Below are 16947 nucleotides of genomic sequence, written 5' to 3' on the forward strand. Positions count from 1 at the left end.
TTTCATCATAACCAACAAAAATAAAAGGAGAAGATTTAGCATCTAATTTTTTTCTTTTCTCCTTAGGTTTGTGAACATAAGTCGTGGAACCAAAAATTCTTAAGTTCTGCAAATTGGGCTTTCTACCAAACCAAGCTTCTTCAGGAGTTTTATCCTTTAGGGCTTTGGTAGGTGTTCTATTAATTAAATAAGTTGCACAAGCCATAGCTTCAGCCCAAAACTTGCAATCCATATTGTTTGCATACAATAAACATCTTGTCATTTCCACAATGGTCCTATGCTTCCATTCTGCTGCACCATTTTGTTGTGGTGTATAAGGAATGGTAAGCTCGTGTTTAATTCCAAAAGATTTCAAATAAGCATTAAATGCATTATTGACATATTCTCTTCCATTGTCAGTACGAAGAATCTTATTTTTAGAACCAGATTGTCTTTCTACAAACATATGAAATTCAGTAAACACATCAAGCACTTGATCCTTACTATGAAGGAAATATATCCATGTTCTCCTTGAAAAATCATCAACAAAGGTAAGAGCATACCTTGAACCTTGGATGGAGGGATTCTCCATGGGACCCAAGAGATCACTATGAACTAGATGCAATTTAGTATATGCCCTCCAAGATTGACCATGAGGAAAGGGTTCCCTATGCATCTTACCACTCATGCAACCATTGCAAACAATTTGAGAAGGAACAATAATAGGCAATTCATCAACCATATTTGATTTTTGCGTCAATGAAATATAATCAGAATTAAGATGGCCAAGTCTTTCATGCCATATAGTAAAATCAACAGTAGTAAGCAAGGAATACTTTGTAGGAGTAAATTCATAGAACTTGAATAAGTTATCACTATCCATTTTAGTAGTAGCAATAACATGATTAGTTTTTGGATCAATAATATAACACATGCTCCTATAAAAGTTAATCTTATAATCTTGACAAAGTTTAGAAACTGAAATTTGATTTTAATTCAGGAACATAAAGAACATCATGTAATTTCCCATTAGGAGCATTCACATCACCAATAGCTTCAACTTTGCAACTATGATTATTAGCTAATTGAACAGGAATATTGGAAGTATCAGGATGCAAAGATTCGTAACATTCTTTATGAGAAGTAACATGCTGAGATGCACCAAAATCAATAATCCACTCAAGTGGTTGAGAAACATTATAAGTACATGTAAATGCATGACGAGATGAATTACCATTATTATTATCTTTCTTATAATGAGGTTTATGTTGTTGATTATTTTGATTATTTTGGTTCATGGGCTTTTTACCATTTTGCTTCTTAAAACAATTATTAGTAATATGTCCATCTTTCCCACAATATGTGCAATGGGGTCTTGTTTGAGAATTATTCCTTTGATTATTGTATGAATTATTATGATTATTATTATGAGAATTGTTATGATAGGATTTAGAATGAGATTGATAATTAGAAGACTTGTGATTATTATTATGATTATGATTATTATTATTGGATCTAAAATTATTATTATGATTTTGATTTTTAGACATAAAAACATGTTCACTACTTTTAAGAGTACCAAATTGAATTAATTTAGCTTCCTCTTGACGTAATAAATTACAAAAAATATCATAAGTTAATTGAGTAGCTAAGATAGGAATAGCAAGTTGAGCATGAATATTCGTAATAAATTGCTGAAATTGACGAGGAAGACATTTTTTAAGAATAAGATGAATTAAACGTAAATCAGCTAGCATAACTCCTAAACCGATTAATTGACTATTAATAGAATCAAACTTTAATTAGAAATCATCCATGATTTTAAAATTTGTATACCTGAGATCTTCAAGTTGATCTTGAAGTTGAATTTTTCGGGATTCATCTGAACTATCATAAGTTGTTTTTAAAATTTCCCAAGCTTCATATGCTTTTGTACAGTTTCCAATTAGAACATACAAATCAGGAACCATTGAAATACCAATTAAACCAAGTGCTTCCTCATTTTGAGCCTTCCATCTATCTTGGTCGGCTTGAGGAGCAGTTGAAGCAGGCTCTGAGGTTTTATCAGTAGCAACATCCAAAAGGTGTTTGAAACGAAAAATAAAAGAGATATGTGTTTTCCATGAATGATAATTACTACTATTTAACTTAATTTCAGGAATTAAAGTAGACATGATAACAAAATAAATGTTAACAAATAAATGGTTAGATTTTTAAAATAATAATAATTTACCCCCTATGATTTAAAGAACGACCTTTTCGATTAAAATTGAACCAAAATTCAAAAAAAATAACCAAAAAATATAAAAAACTTATTATTAAAACCTTTATATGAAAAAAAAATTAAATTTATTAAAAAACTTTAAAAATTGATATTAAAACTTGAAAAGCTTAAATGAAATTTAAACAAAACTTATTTGGTTAGAAAAATTTTATTAAAAAAGTTTAAAACATTTAATAAAAAAAGAAAAAAATTTATTTCAAAACTTTATCAAAAAAATTTAGAACTTTATTTTATTTAAAGAAACTAAGCTTTGGAGTAAAGTAAATGTTACACTAAAACTTATATAAAACTTATATTTAAAAAAGTTCTTAGTAAAACGAATGTTTTAAAGTTTTTAAAAACAATTAAAACTTGAAGAAACATGAATGAAACGGAAAAGAGAATATATGCAGACAAAGAAAAATGTCAAAACATAAGGGCAGGGAGAGACAGAATGAGAGGAAAACAGTCTACAAACAGAGGCGACGTTACAAATACAATGTTATAGATGACAAACTTAGTAACTAACGAATATAGAAAATATATTATTACATGAAAGTAATTGTAACTGATACTATGAAAACTATGAAACACAAATGTAAACGTGAAAGAGAAAAAAATAAAATTTGCAACTAATTTAAAAATATTTGTACCAAAAGAAAAGTCGACAAAGAGGGAGGTGCCTATCACGCTTCTGTTGCAGGCAGGAAAACTCGATGAAAGCTTAGTGTCTAAGAGTTGATGAATATCCTAATATTATGCAGAAATAATATGAGTTACAGAGACTTGAGCACAACAGACATTAACAATGCAGATAAGCAATATGCAGAGGCAGAAATGTAATGGATTGGTAAAACTTTAGAGCAGAATGGTGCAAACAGGTGAGCAAACAAGAGCAAAGAGGCAGAATGGTAGCAATCTTCTACCTCACAAATTTCAGTAATTAGCTACGCTATAGCTGCACTAAAAAATTAACAAAATACATAGCCTAGTATAAAATACATAAGTTAGAACTTGTAGAAAATATTAGCCTCTAAAAGTTTTGAAAATACACAGAAATTAAATGAAGCAGCAATATAAAATTTCTTTTTATCCAAAAATATGCAACTGAAATGTTAAAAGGTGCAAGCAAATCAGAGAAGCAACTGAATAATGGAAAATGTTTTGGCGGCAAGCCTTCTAAAACTGATAAATATAAATTATAGAATGCAAGAAAAAAGGTTAGAAATGGAGTTTGGGTGGCAAGCCTTCCAAAACCACAACTTTAAACTAGGAAGAAGAAACTTTGACAGCAAGCCTTCCAAAGCCACAACTTTAAACCAGAAAGAAGAAACTTTGGCAGAAATCCTTCCAAAGCTTTTTTTTTTTTAAAAACTAGAATCTAAGAACATTAAACCTGCATGCAAACTTGTTAACAAGTTTGAAAAAAAAATTAAAATCTGAAATAAAAAACCTGCACAATAGAAAATATTAGAGAAAAAACTTCTTCTCCTCTCAAGAATGCCTCCAAGAAGGTGAACTCCACAGAATGGTAACCTTCATCAATCTCAACTTGAAACAAGGATTAGAACCTTCTCTGATACCATGAAAGGAAATACAAGAGCAAGGAAAGAAAAACAAAATTCATGTAAGTTTATTGATGAAGTAAATGTTACCAAGAGAAATGCAGAAACCTTGGAGCAATTACCCAAATGTGAAGAAGGAGGCACAAGAACTGTTGAAAGGGAAAAAGCAAAGAAAAACCCCTTTGTGATATTATGAATGAGGCAATGCCTAAAATGAGAGAGAGAGAGAGAGAGAGAGAGAGAGAGAGAGAGAGAGAGAGAGAGAGAGGCTCTTTACAATAATGTCATTAAGAAGAAATGAGAGAGGAGACATCTCTTAAATAGAGATGAGGAGAGGAGTTACAAAGTAACTCCCAAATCTATGAATGTCACCATTCATAAAATGTGTGTGCCATGTGTCCACATCCTCTTATGGAGGAAATATAATATTCCTTAATAAAGGAAAATAAAAGAAATGACTTATCCTCACACATGTACTAGAGGACAAATTACATGTAGGAATTCCAAAGGAATATCCTAAACTAAATACAAATAAACCTAAGCCAAGTAAAGATTAAAAATTTTAACAGATTCGATGACTGAAATGAATGCATAACAGAACTGATAGCCCAGGCAGAAAATAACAATCTGGAATCTCTGTTAGTAGATAGAAAAAAAATGGAAAGAATGGCAATCTGAACATGATTTGTATTCCTGTAAAAACTATGTTATTCAAAATAAAATAAACAAGCAGATATAAAGAGGAGGCAAAAACAGTTGTAAACTGTTATACAAAACTGTTGAAACAGAAAAACCTAATAAAATAAACTAATGAAAAATTGATCTAAATAAAACTAAACCCCTGATGATATATTAACATCTCCCCCTTAATCTAAAGGGGTTAAGCCAAGCATTTCTCTGAACTTCTCAAACTTTTCTCTGCTCAAAGCCTTGGTAAGTATATCTATTGGTTGATCTGCAGTGGGGCCATATTTCACATGATGTCGAATCAAATGAATCTTTGTATTGATGTGCTTGGTGCGATCATGAAATACTGGATTTTAACCATTTTGATAGCAGATTGATTGTCAATGAAGAGTGGAGTTGATGAAATATGTGGTGTCTGCAAGTCTTCACGAATTCTTCGAAGTCATAAGATTTCCCAAGTTGCTTCAAAGGCGGCCATATATTCAGCTTCGGAAGAAGAGGCGGCTAGAACATATTACTTTTTAGATCTCCAAAAGATGACAGCAGATCCAAGATACATTAAATACCCGGATGTAGATTTTCCATCTGTGGAATCACCTCCATAATCGGAATCGGAATAGCCAACCAAAGAAAATTGGTTTGTCTTGGAGTATTTGAGCCCATAGTGTTGAGTACCTTGCAAATAGCAAAGAATGTGTTTGGCAGCTAACCAATGAGTTTCTCTAGGTTGTTGTATAAACCTTGAAAGAACTCCAACAGCAAAAGAAATATCTGAACGAGTAGTTGTAGCATAAATCAAACTACCAACAAGTTTCCTGTAGATAGTTGCATCAACCAATGCTGAAGGGTCATCTAAAGCGAGCTTAAGATTTTTCTCCATAGGAGTACTAAGGGGCTTACAATCAGCCATGCCAAACTTATGCAAAAGTTCACCAATATATTTTTGTTGGGTGATAAAAATAAAATGAGGTGTTTGAGTTACCTCAATACCCAAATAGTAATGAAGATGGCCCAAATTGGTCATATCAAAACCTTGCTTCAGTTGTTCTTTCACATTGTGAATATTATTCTCATCAGGACTAGCGATAAATAAATCATCCACATAAACGACAAGATAGACAATAATGTTATCAAGTTTTTTAACAAAAAGTGTGGCATCATCAAATTCAAAATGCTGGAAATTCAACTTTAAGAGATACTCGGTAAGTTTTTCATACCAGGCTCAAGGAGCTTGTTTCAAACCATATAATGATTTGACAAACTTGCATACCTGATGTTCTTTTCCATTGACTGCATACCCATCTGGCTGAGTCATATAAACCGATTCTTTGAGATCACCATTTAAGAATGTTGTTTTAACATCCATTTGGTGAATTTTCCACCCATATTGAGCTACAAGGGCCAACAAAGCACGAATGGTGGTCCATTTTGTTATAGGTGCAAAGGTTTTATCATAATCTATGCCCTCCTTTTGAGCATAACCTTTGGCAACAAGTCAGGCTTTGTGTTTGTCAAGTGTACCATCTGCTTTATATTTATTCCTGAAAATCCACTTGCAACCAATAGGTTTACAACCAAGTGGAGCATCAACCAACTCCCATGTGCCATTTTTCAAAAGAGCATCATACTCATCTTGCATAGCTTTCCTCCATACTGTAATATTTTTGGCTTCATTATAGGATGATGGTTTAGAGTCAATTATGAGATTGAGATCACCAATGGTCTCCAAGTTATCTGCACTATTGGTTTGAGCTTGGAGTCTTGATTTGTAAGAGTTTTTTGTACCTGTTTTACCTATTTCATTAGGTCTTAAATCTTTCAATGTTTGTTGGACTTGTTTTGCCCACTTCTAAGAAGACTTTGGTTGCACAAAAGATGTGACCATTTCATTACTAGATGTTGTATTAGTGGTTAATGGTTCAGAGAGTTCAAGCTCATCATGATGGGTTTCTTTTTTGATCATTGATTGATGGAGTAGCATGAATTAGATCACTTGGAGATATAGATTCTATATGTGGAATCTCACAAGAGTTTTCTATCCAAGGAAAAAAATTTGTAATTGTATCAAACTGTTTGAATTTACATTCATCATTTTCAGCAATGTTGGAGGTTTCAACAAATACAACATCACATGTAATAAAAAAAGTTTTGTTGACTTCATCATACAACCTATATGCTTTGGAAGATTCTGAATAACCAAGAAAAATACACTTAATACTGTGATGTTGCAACTTACTTCTTTTGTCCTTGGGAATTAAAGCATAGCAAGTGGAACCAAAAATGCGAAGATGTCGAACAGAAGGAGGATATCCAAACCACACTTCATATGGAATAGATTGGTGTAATGGAGATGATGGAGATCTATTACGAGGATAAACTGCAGTTCTTGTTGCTTCAGCCCAAAAATGTAATTTGATTCCTTTAAAATATAACATTGCACGAACCATATTCATGATAGTTGTATTCATTTGGTCAACAACACCATTTTGTTGAGGAGTACCTAGAATAGTAAGATGATGTTGGATCCCATTTTGATGTAGATAATCCTCAAAAACTAGAGAAGTAAATTCTCCACCATTATATGTTCGAAGAGTACCAATTTGAGATTGAGCTTGTTTTTCAATCATAACACGTAACCTTTTAAAAATTTCAAAAGCTTCTGATTTTTGCTGCAAGAAATAAATCCAAGTCATGCGACTGTAATCATCAATAAACAACATGAAATACTTAAATTCTCCCACAAAATTTACTGGTAAAGGCCCACAAAATCAGAATGAATAAGCTGCAATTTTCTTTGTGCTCTCCAAGTGGAGCGAGGAAAAGAATTTCTATGTTACTTGGCAAGAATACTTGCTTCACATTTTTCAATTGTTTTAGGCAAAACAGGTAAGCCATCAACACCATTCTTTTGCAAGATATGATTGTTATCATAACCAATATGCCCAAGTCTTGCATGTCATAAAAGAATAGGAGATAGACTACCTTCTTCAGTAAGATATGCAAAAAATTAGAAAAAGAAGAAGTGCCATTTAGTTTTAATAATCTCCCATCCTCACATTTAGTGAATACAACTTGATTATTTGATTGTTTTCTAACAACAACTTGCCCATCTTTTAACAGAATAGAGTAGCCTTGTTGTCGAATCAATACTAGTGATAACAAATTACGTTCCAATTGAGGAATAAACAATACATCATGAAGCACAAAGTCTGGAAGATTATACAACTTAAATCGAATAGTTCATTTTCCAATAGGTTTGAGACTTGATTTATCAGCTAAATAAATTGGACCACATGCACTTTCATGAAATTCCTCAAAGTAATCACGTTGGAATGTCATATGTTGTGTGGCTCCAGTATCTAAGATCCAAGAATCATATCATGAGGAATTAGATGCAAATTTAGAAACAGAAAGCACATATTGATCACCGTCACTATCACAAGCAAATTGGGTTGCTCCAGGAATTTTATCATCTGAATGTTTATCATCATTATAAATTTTTGTTTTATCTTTTTGCTTAGAAGTGTTTTCTTTAAAGCTTTCTATCTTATCCCATGACAGCTTGCATTCATGTGCTTCATGACTTCCTTTTCTACCACATCTTTTACAATATAAATGTTGCCTATCATTTTGATTGTCATTTTTCCTCCATTGACCTCTACCTTTGCCTCTATCATTATAACCTCCTCTTGAAGAGCTCTTATTTAGAGGTTTTTCTTGGTGAGCAAAACAAACATTTTCATTAGTATTAATTATTTTTCTTCCAAAAGCTTTTTCACGTTCAGCCAACTTTTCAACCAATAAATCAAAAGTAATGGTTTTCAATTGGTTACTTGCTTGAAGGGACTCTAGATAAGTAGAATGTGTTGGAAGGAGTGCCTTAATAAAAACAGTGAGATAAATATCAACTTTCCCACCAGCAGCATTAACTTCTTGTTTTATGGCTCTAATTTCATAAGTCAAACTCATAACATCACCATTTTTTAATTCAAGATTGAACAATTTTAATTGTAACTGAATAAATTCTAATTCTGAATGAGAATCAAATAAATTATTTAACTTGTCAAGGGCTTCCCAAGCAAATTTGTGTCTTGTATATGACGATATACATCTCCATTAACTGAAACTCTTATCAAAGCCAAGGCTTTTGAATTTTATACCATAAATCATTAAAAATTAATGCATTTTCCACTTTTCTATGCCATTCCAACCAAGTATCTTTTCCGGTTAATATTTCCCCAATAAATGAAACAATAGATTGCATTGTAAATTGAAAATAAATGTACATAAAATTTGCACAGTTTGCAAATTTATAGGATTGCTCAAAATCTCTTGCCAAACTTTACCAAATATAACAAGATATAAAATTCTTGTAAAAATAAATAAATTGATTTCACAATCAATTTTTGTCTCTATATTTTAATTTCAGATGCTTCACATAAAAATATACTTCAAACTCCAAAGGTCTGATACCAAAGCTCTAATACCACTGATAGCCTAGGCAGAAAATAACAATCTGGAATCTCTGAAGAATGGCAATCTGAATATAATTTGTATTCCCATAAAAACTGTGTTATTCAAAATTAAATAAACAAGCAGATATAAAGAGGAGGCAAAAACAGTTGTAAACTGTTATACAAAACTCCCTGAACAGAAAAACCTAATAAAATAAACTAATAAAAAATTAATCTAAATAAAACTAAACCCCTGATCATATATAACAAGAGAATTCTAATTTATTATAATGGAAATAAGATTGTAATGTTGTTGCCCGAGTGGACACCTCATCACTCATTAACCCTATCGTTGTAGACATGTGCGTTGTGTGGCTACAGGAAAATTGATGACTTTGTGCATTACTTAGATGCAGGAGATCTGCATCGTGTGTCTTTGCTACAAGGCATGTAATTCTCTTATAAATCACAATATTTAGTACATTCCTACCAATAAACTCATGTGCATGCAATTATCTATTATTTGATTAATAATTATGATATAGAGCTTAATAATGGTAGTACACTAAGAAAAACATTGAAAAAGCTTAGCAATCTTCCAAGGATTGAAAGTTAAACAAGGTAATTGAGAAGACATTAAAAGGCTACCATTTAAGTCTTACTTGTCCACAATCAGGAGAAAGCAATTAATTATGCATCAATTCCAATTCTCTATGTATGATGACTGCAGTGCCCAATAAAATCCAAGTTCATATGCTCTATTTTGCACCACCTAGAGGCCTCTGCCTTCTCATTGTATGATGCACGTCCCTGCCCATGTGGGAGGCCACCATAGTATACCCTCGTGCTCTTCGGATGGTTGCATGATAGTAAAACTCCTTCCTTTTCAACTCGTTTATTAATTCATGCCAATGTTCCCCAAGGTATCCAAGGACTTCTCTCCTCACTGATTGTGCCAACTGCCTTTGGAACTTTGGTGTGGCTGGACCATATGGTTATCATTATACTCTCTTGCATATCAGATCGACCAGCAATTGCAAACCGTGTGTTCCGTATCTGATCCACTTTTTGTGATTCAGACCTAAGAGTTAATGTTGTAACTTTTTCCATTTCCTCATGTCTCTTCATTTGTTGCCATTGATTTATTTCATTCCGAATGAATGAACATAAGGCCTTTATTTGCACATCCCCGTACTTTAGTTCCATTGAGTGTCATAAGGGGATACATAATTATGCAAATAAATTCATATAATGATTTTTTCATTTCTAGGATGGGTTTTTGGAAAATGATGAAAAGTTGTCTTTGGGTAAGAAAGGTAAGTCACAGTATAACAACATAAACTGAAAACTTTTAACTTTTTCTTTTCGATTTCAAATTATTCATTTACTTAACAAATACAGCATCTCTCAAATACTATTATTCCTACTTTGAGGGGAATAAAAATTGTAAGCTTTGTTTTCTACACTATAACCTATAAATATGTGTGCTTCACTCTTTGTATTTAATTTTTAATTCTCTCAACATTTATGTGAACATAAGTAACCAAATACTTTCAAGTATGCCATTGTAGGCTTTCTCCCATAGCAATATTCATACAATGTATTATTTATAACTACAATAGTTGGGCTCCTATGCATAATATAGATAACAATGTTCATTGTTGTCCAAGAAATTGCACCCATACTAAACACAATTCCACATTTCAAAGCAACAATGGGGACGATCTCTCAATTGTGAGATCTTGCTAACTTGAGATCAAACCTTCAGAGAAGGATGGTTTCTTTCTAATCCTAGATGCAAGTATTGATCCAACACAACACAAATTGAAACTAAAACCTACCCCTACTCTAATGAATCACAAGAGAAAAAGGAGAAGAAAAAATATAGAAAAGGAAAGGTAGAGATGCAATAGGACTTAGTGGGGTTCCCTCCTTGCCCATAATGGCACATGGATGGTCAAGGGTTTGACGCTCAATAAAAGGGAAAGAGGAGATTGATAGATAGTTTTTGCAAACAAATCATATCCCTCAAAAAGTAGTAAGAATCATTCATATATAATGGTAAAAATACTTCAAAAACATAGCAAGGTAAGTAATAGATACACAAACCTTGTTGCATGGATGAAGAATTACAAAACATTCTAGAACTAAGAAGAGGTGAAAATATGCAACTTTCGTTAATTCAAGGAACTTAACCAATTTTACAATATTAGAAATAACAAAAAAATAATTACCAGGGATTTCTCTTTTGTCTCTTCCTTGGAAAGCTTATAAGGAACCTCTCTAAAATGAGGGCTACATGAGTCATTTATAATCCTAAAGGGAGGCATTAAAATTTTCATTAATTCGTGGTAGACTACAGAGACACAAACTGATGCAGGAGCACCCCCGGTTCATAGCAATCTTGCATCAACCAAAAATATTTTCTTTATGTTTGCAATTTCAGCATTTCTTTTTGTGTGTCCCGGATTTGGCTCACCGAAACTTGTGGAGTTGGATTTTGCTTGAATACCTGATCATCTTCCTTATTCCAAAAATGTGGAGCATTTGGATCATTTTCCGGCAAGTTATCGCTACCAGTTTCCGAAATAGTTTTTTGTTACCGGTTGCCTGGACCTATTTGCATTGGTGATCTACCGGATCCCTTCCATAGCTTGTGGAGCCCAAAGCGTTGATTCCGATGTTCCTTAGCGTGTGGCCGACCTTTTCCCGTGATCTACACTTCATCCTTTGGATTTTCCAGAGGAATTTATTTGGCGAAGGCCGACCTTGTTGGTTTTGCACGTTAGGTCTTGTTCTTCGGGTTTTGATCCTTTTTTGGGCCGACCGAATCCCCTTGGATCCTATAGATCATTGTAATAGAGCATTTGAATGTAATCAAGAAGTGGGACTAAGCATAGAAGATAGATCTTAATATTTGAGGTCTCGGTTGTGACCTGTTATGTATTTTGAGCATGTTTTAGCGGGCCTGTGAGCCAATTTCTATAACCCAGTTGCTACCGATTGGTTGTAATCAGTTTTCATGATATAGTTCAATCTGTTTTGCATTGTCTCCATCATGTCCCTGTGTTTCCATTGTGTTTACTCTTGCTAACCGGTTTGGACTTATCTCTTTGAGGTCCCTCCTAGCCGACTACTGCTTCACAAACCCTAGCCATCATTCCCATTAATGATTTTTACACACGTGTTCTCTTCAAATCTAATCTAATCAACTAGGACCCAAAAGAACATTCTTTACACCTTTCCATAACTCTAACCATTAATGGCTCATGAGGTTGTGTGCAAAAGATCAAAAACCAAACAAGACATCCAATGAAAATGATATCCTGGGGAATGTTGTGTTAAAAAAAGGGGTTTTGTAGCAATAATTGAAGCATGGTCAAGCATTTCAAACAAATGATATTTGGATGCCAATCAGATTTGGTGGTTGGTGAGCATTAGAAGTGTAAATCATCCTTGGGTAGGTGGGATAATGGAAGTCATGCCAATCCCTATTATGAAAGTATGATTCAAGTGTTAGGTTCTTGGAAGAGCTTTTCCTTTGTTTCGACACCTAGAGTTTCATGAGGAACCAACAAAGGTTTTGAAACCTTTATAATCTCCAACACACACTAGCAAGCATTTCCCTTGAAGGAATGAAAATGTTAAAAAAGTAGTGGTGCCTCGACAAGGTTATGAAAGCTTTGTCGAGAGCCAACAGAGGTTTCAAAATGCCTTACAACTTGTGACAACTTAAAACTTAGCCACTCATACTTTCTCCTCTTATTTATTCTCTAAACTTTTATTTTGCATTCAAAACATTTAAATCTTGAGACTAATCACACCACCTTGCTACTACATCCCATACTTCTTTACATATTAATACTTTTTCCAACTAATCTCTATAATAATTGAAATTCTCACCTTTAAATTGTGGAATAGGCATTGTAACATTTATATCTATCGTCATACTTTCTCCTCTTATTTCTTCTCTAATTTTTGTTTTGCATTCAATACATTTTAATCTTGAGATTCATCATACCACCTTGCTACTATAGCACATACTCCTTTACATATTAATACCTTTTTTTAACTTATCTCTATAATGATCAAAATTATCACCTTTAAATTGTGGAATAGGCATTGTATCATTTATAGCTATCATAATAATGAATCAAATAAGGCTGAGATTTTCTCTTATAGCATCAAGATTTTGAACTCGAGTAAAGGAGTTTCAGCTTTGAACTTGTTTGATGTAATTTTCAATTATATTGATAAACAATTATTGATAAATATGACTAAAATACCACTATCAAAAAAATCATATGAATTAGAAAACCAAAATTTAAAAACAAACCAAAAAATAATGAATTTAATCCATGTGATCTAGCACTGCAAAGCTTTTTGAATCATTTTCTCTTCATAATAAATCATACCATATATAACCAATCTCCACTTTGCTTCAGTTATACTAAGCTTACAATCCAACTATTTCAACTATTGTGTGTAGTCCTATATTTATTTATTTTCTTGTCTAATGAATTATCTATGCATCCTAATTATAATAATAAAAGAAACAATTTAAACATAGTCTTGCTTTTTATCTTCCTTTTTTAATAAATATTTCAATTCTTATCTACAATTCCTTTTCTTATCTTCCTAATTGTGTAACCATAATGACAGCAAGGGGTTGAGTATAATGACATGAGCCTCTTAACAAAAACTATTAAAGAAAAAATATATTTTTAAATAAATAAAATAAAACCTCTGAAAAACTCATCAATAAATAAATTAAAAAAATACTTGAATAACTAAATTTTAAAAAAAAAAGTAGATAAAATACCTCAAGAATAATATCTCTCGACATTTTAAAAATGTACTTATTATATCTATATGAATTATATATTTAATTGTTGTTCTTATTTTTAACTTTATTGCTGTCAATTTTTTAACAAATTGTACTACTTCCCAACTATAAGGTAGACATTGATATATTAATTCAATCCATGATGTCTTGAGCACCAAATAATGGTTCTCAAGGGAAGACCAAGATATCTTTTCCACAAGAACATGATGTCTCGAGCTTAAAACCATGTTTCTCAAATGCAAAAACCAAGTATCTAAAAATTAAATTATAATTGGTCTTCTCCAGTAAGGAGAATGGTGTCTTTCTCTTGAGAGAACTATCCCTCACTTGTGACGTCCTAATGTCTTGCCTAGGAGACCACCAAGTATCTCCTAAGTGCATTAATGTTATGAAAAAACAACATATTTCACCGAAGAGACCTTAGTGTTTGAGACCACCTTATAGTTATAAAAAGTTGTTCTTAATCTTAAGTTGTGCTTAGGCCACCCTCTTAAGTGCATTGTATTTTGTTAACCTTAATTATTGAATGGGCAAAAGACTTCAATAAGAATTATGTCTTCAAAATATTACAAGAAATGATGTTTTCTCCCTAGGCTGCTTTTATCTTTCAAAAAAACAAGGGAAAACAACTTTATATCTTATTACACACGATAGCATGCAGCTTAACAATACTTCAAAGAAGTAAGAACCTTTCTGATGGTTGTCTCTCTGTGTAACGGTCACTTCTCTCCCGCCCAAGTTTTGAATGCTTCTATTCCCCCCCCCCCATTATGTGGCTAGTGGTTTGGCTGGAGGTGCCTGCACTATTGAGGCTACGGTCCCCTGCGACCGGTGTTGGGGGATTTGTTGCTACCGAGGGCTTGGTTGGAAAAGCTCCTTCCTCTGTTGTTGTGGATGGCCCTTCTTCTGTTGTGGGTGTTGTTATCGGGGCTGGTGTTGTTGGTGCCAAGATTCCTATTGTTGGTGATCCTGTTCATCCCGAACCTCCTCCATTTGCTCTTGGGCGTAGCTTTGCCCGCGTGGCCAAAGTTGTTGCTCATCTCCACAAGCCATTTCGTCCTCTTCCCTATGCCAAGACTTCCCCTATTGTGGTCTGTGGCCAGGAGGTTGCAGAAAATGATGAGTTTTATCAACAAGGTGGTTTGGTTTGCAGATTTACTGGGTTTTGGCCTTCTCTTCCAGACCTTCATAGCTGGGTGAGTGACTCCTAGAAACCTTTAGCTGCTCATGGCTTTGAGTATTTTCCTTGTGCTAAAGGATTTTTCATTGCTTCTTTTAATTCTACTTTCGATCGAGATTTGGTTTTGGGTAAGTTGTGGGCTTAAGGAGATCACTCTCTTTCTATTAAGTCTTGGACAACTTCCTTCAACCCCCTGACCGAACCTCTTACTGCTCGTCCGGTTTGGGTCCGCCTCCCTAATCTTCCCCTCTATTTCTGGGAGCCTTCTTGTTTTGAGGCCATCGGTAGCTCCATTGGTAGCTTCTTGAAAGTTGATGATACCACGACCTCCATGGGTCATTCAACCTTTGCCTGTCTGTTAATCAATATTGACATGTCTCAACCTCTCCCTGGGGATGTGGTTCTGATGGTTGGGGATAGGCCTTGGACCCAATCAGTGGATTATGAGAGCCTCCCCTTTCGCTGTCGAAGATGCTTCTCAACGGGTCAATTAGCTTCGGAGTGTTCTCTCTCACGCCGCAGAGGTGCAACAGCTTGGTGGAAGGATGCTATTGAAGATCATTTGACATTTTATGCTTCTGAGTCTGCTTATGTTGACTCCTCTTTGGAGAATGATGTCTCCTCCCAAAATGAGATTCCCCTTATTGCTGATGAAGCCTTTGTTGATGTTACTGTTGTCGTGGACTCTTTCGCCCCTTTGGCTCCAACTTCTGCTGCTCCTGCTCCTTTGCCTCGCTCTTCTCTTGGTGATTCTGCTCTTGTTGTTGTTTTACGGCAGCAATCTGGCAATGACTCTGCAGGGTCCCCCTGCCTGATTTTTCTTTGAATATTCCTAATGACAGTGTTCCCTGAACGGTTGATTGTCACAGGCGGAAGGGAAAATCTGCCTCCCTTTCCCAAGCCCCCCTTTGTCAAGTTTTGGGTGTTTCTCCCCACTCTTGATTTGGGGTGGGTTGTTGCAAGTTTGACAGGTGTTTGGTTGTCTGACTTGTTAGTTTGGGGTTTGTACCCCTGCTTGGTTTGTTTGCCGCCTTTAGGCTGTTTTAAAAAAAATTATATAGCCTTTTGGCTATGTAAAGGGTCAACGCCCTAGTTAACGGTGCTTTTTTAATAAAAAACAATACTTCAAATTCCTTAAATGCACAAAACTATCTTCTCTATGACCAAAGGCCCCCTTTTTGGTCAATGATAAAATTGATTCCCTTGGTAAATCTCAAAAGCAGCCTGCATAATCTTGGCGCCAAGTATATAATTAAATCCGTACTGCTTCAATTTAGAGATAATTCAAGCAACTCTAAATTCATATGCACATAAATGTAAATTATGTTATTGTCACCAGCTTGCTATAAGTACTAGAAATCATCACTATCCATGCAAGTGGAGGAATACATACTGAAGTAACAGAAGTATATCATGTGACCATGGCAAATATATTAATTTTTATCCTATTTTTTCTTCATTAAAATATGGATGAGTGAAATTAACATATTGCAGTACTAGGGCACAAAGGCAGGCATCCAATTTATTAAAAGCTTTACAAACAATACTCTCACCATCCATGCAAGTGAAGAAATACATACTGAAATAACAGAAGTATATTGTGTGACCATGCCAAATAAATGAATTTTTATCCTATTTTTTCTTCATTAAAAAATGGATGAGTGAAATTAACATATTGCAGTACAAGCGCACAAAGGCAGGCATGCAATTTATTAAAAGCTTTGCAATCAATACTCCGCATGGTGAATAAAAGAAAACAAGACCTCATCTTATAGTGGTTGCATTCGCTTAAATCTTGTGTTTCATGACACAAAAACGTAGATTTATTTTTTGAGATGTACTGTAGCAGTCAAGTAAAAAGCAAAGCCATATAAGAATCAAGTGCATTAGTTATTAAAATAAACTACAGAAGACAGCAGTATGTTCTTTGCTTCAGTATTTACTGCAAAATGTAAATCTAATACTAGCAACTT

This window comes from Cryptomeria japonica, chromosome 3 (genome assembly GCF_030272615.1).
Source record: "Cryptomeria japonica chromosome 3, Sugi_1.0, whole genome shotgun sequence".
NCBI lineage: Eukaryota > Viridiplantae > Streptophyta > Pinopsida > Cupressales > Cupressaceae > Cryptomeria > Cryptomeria japonica.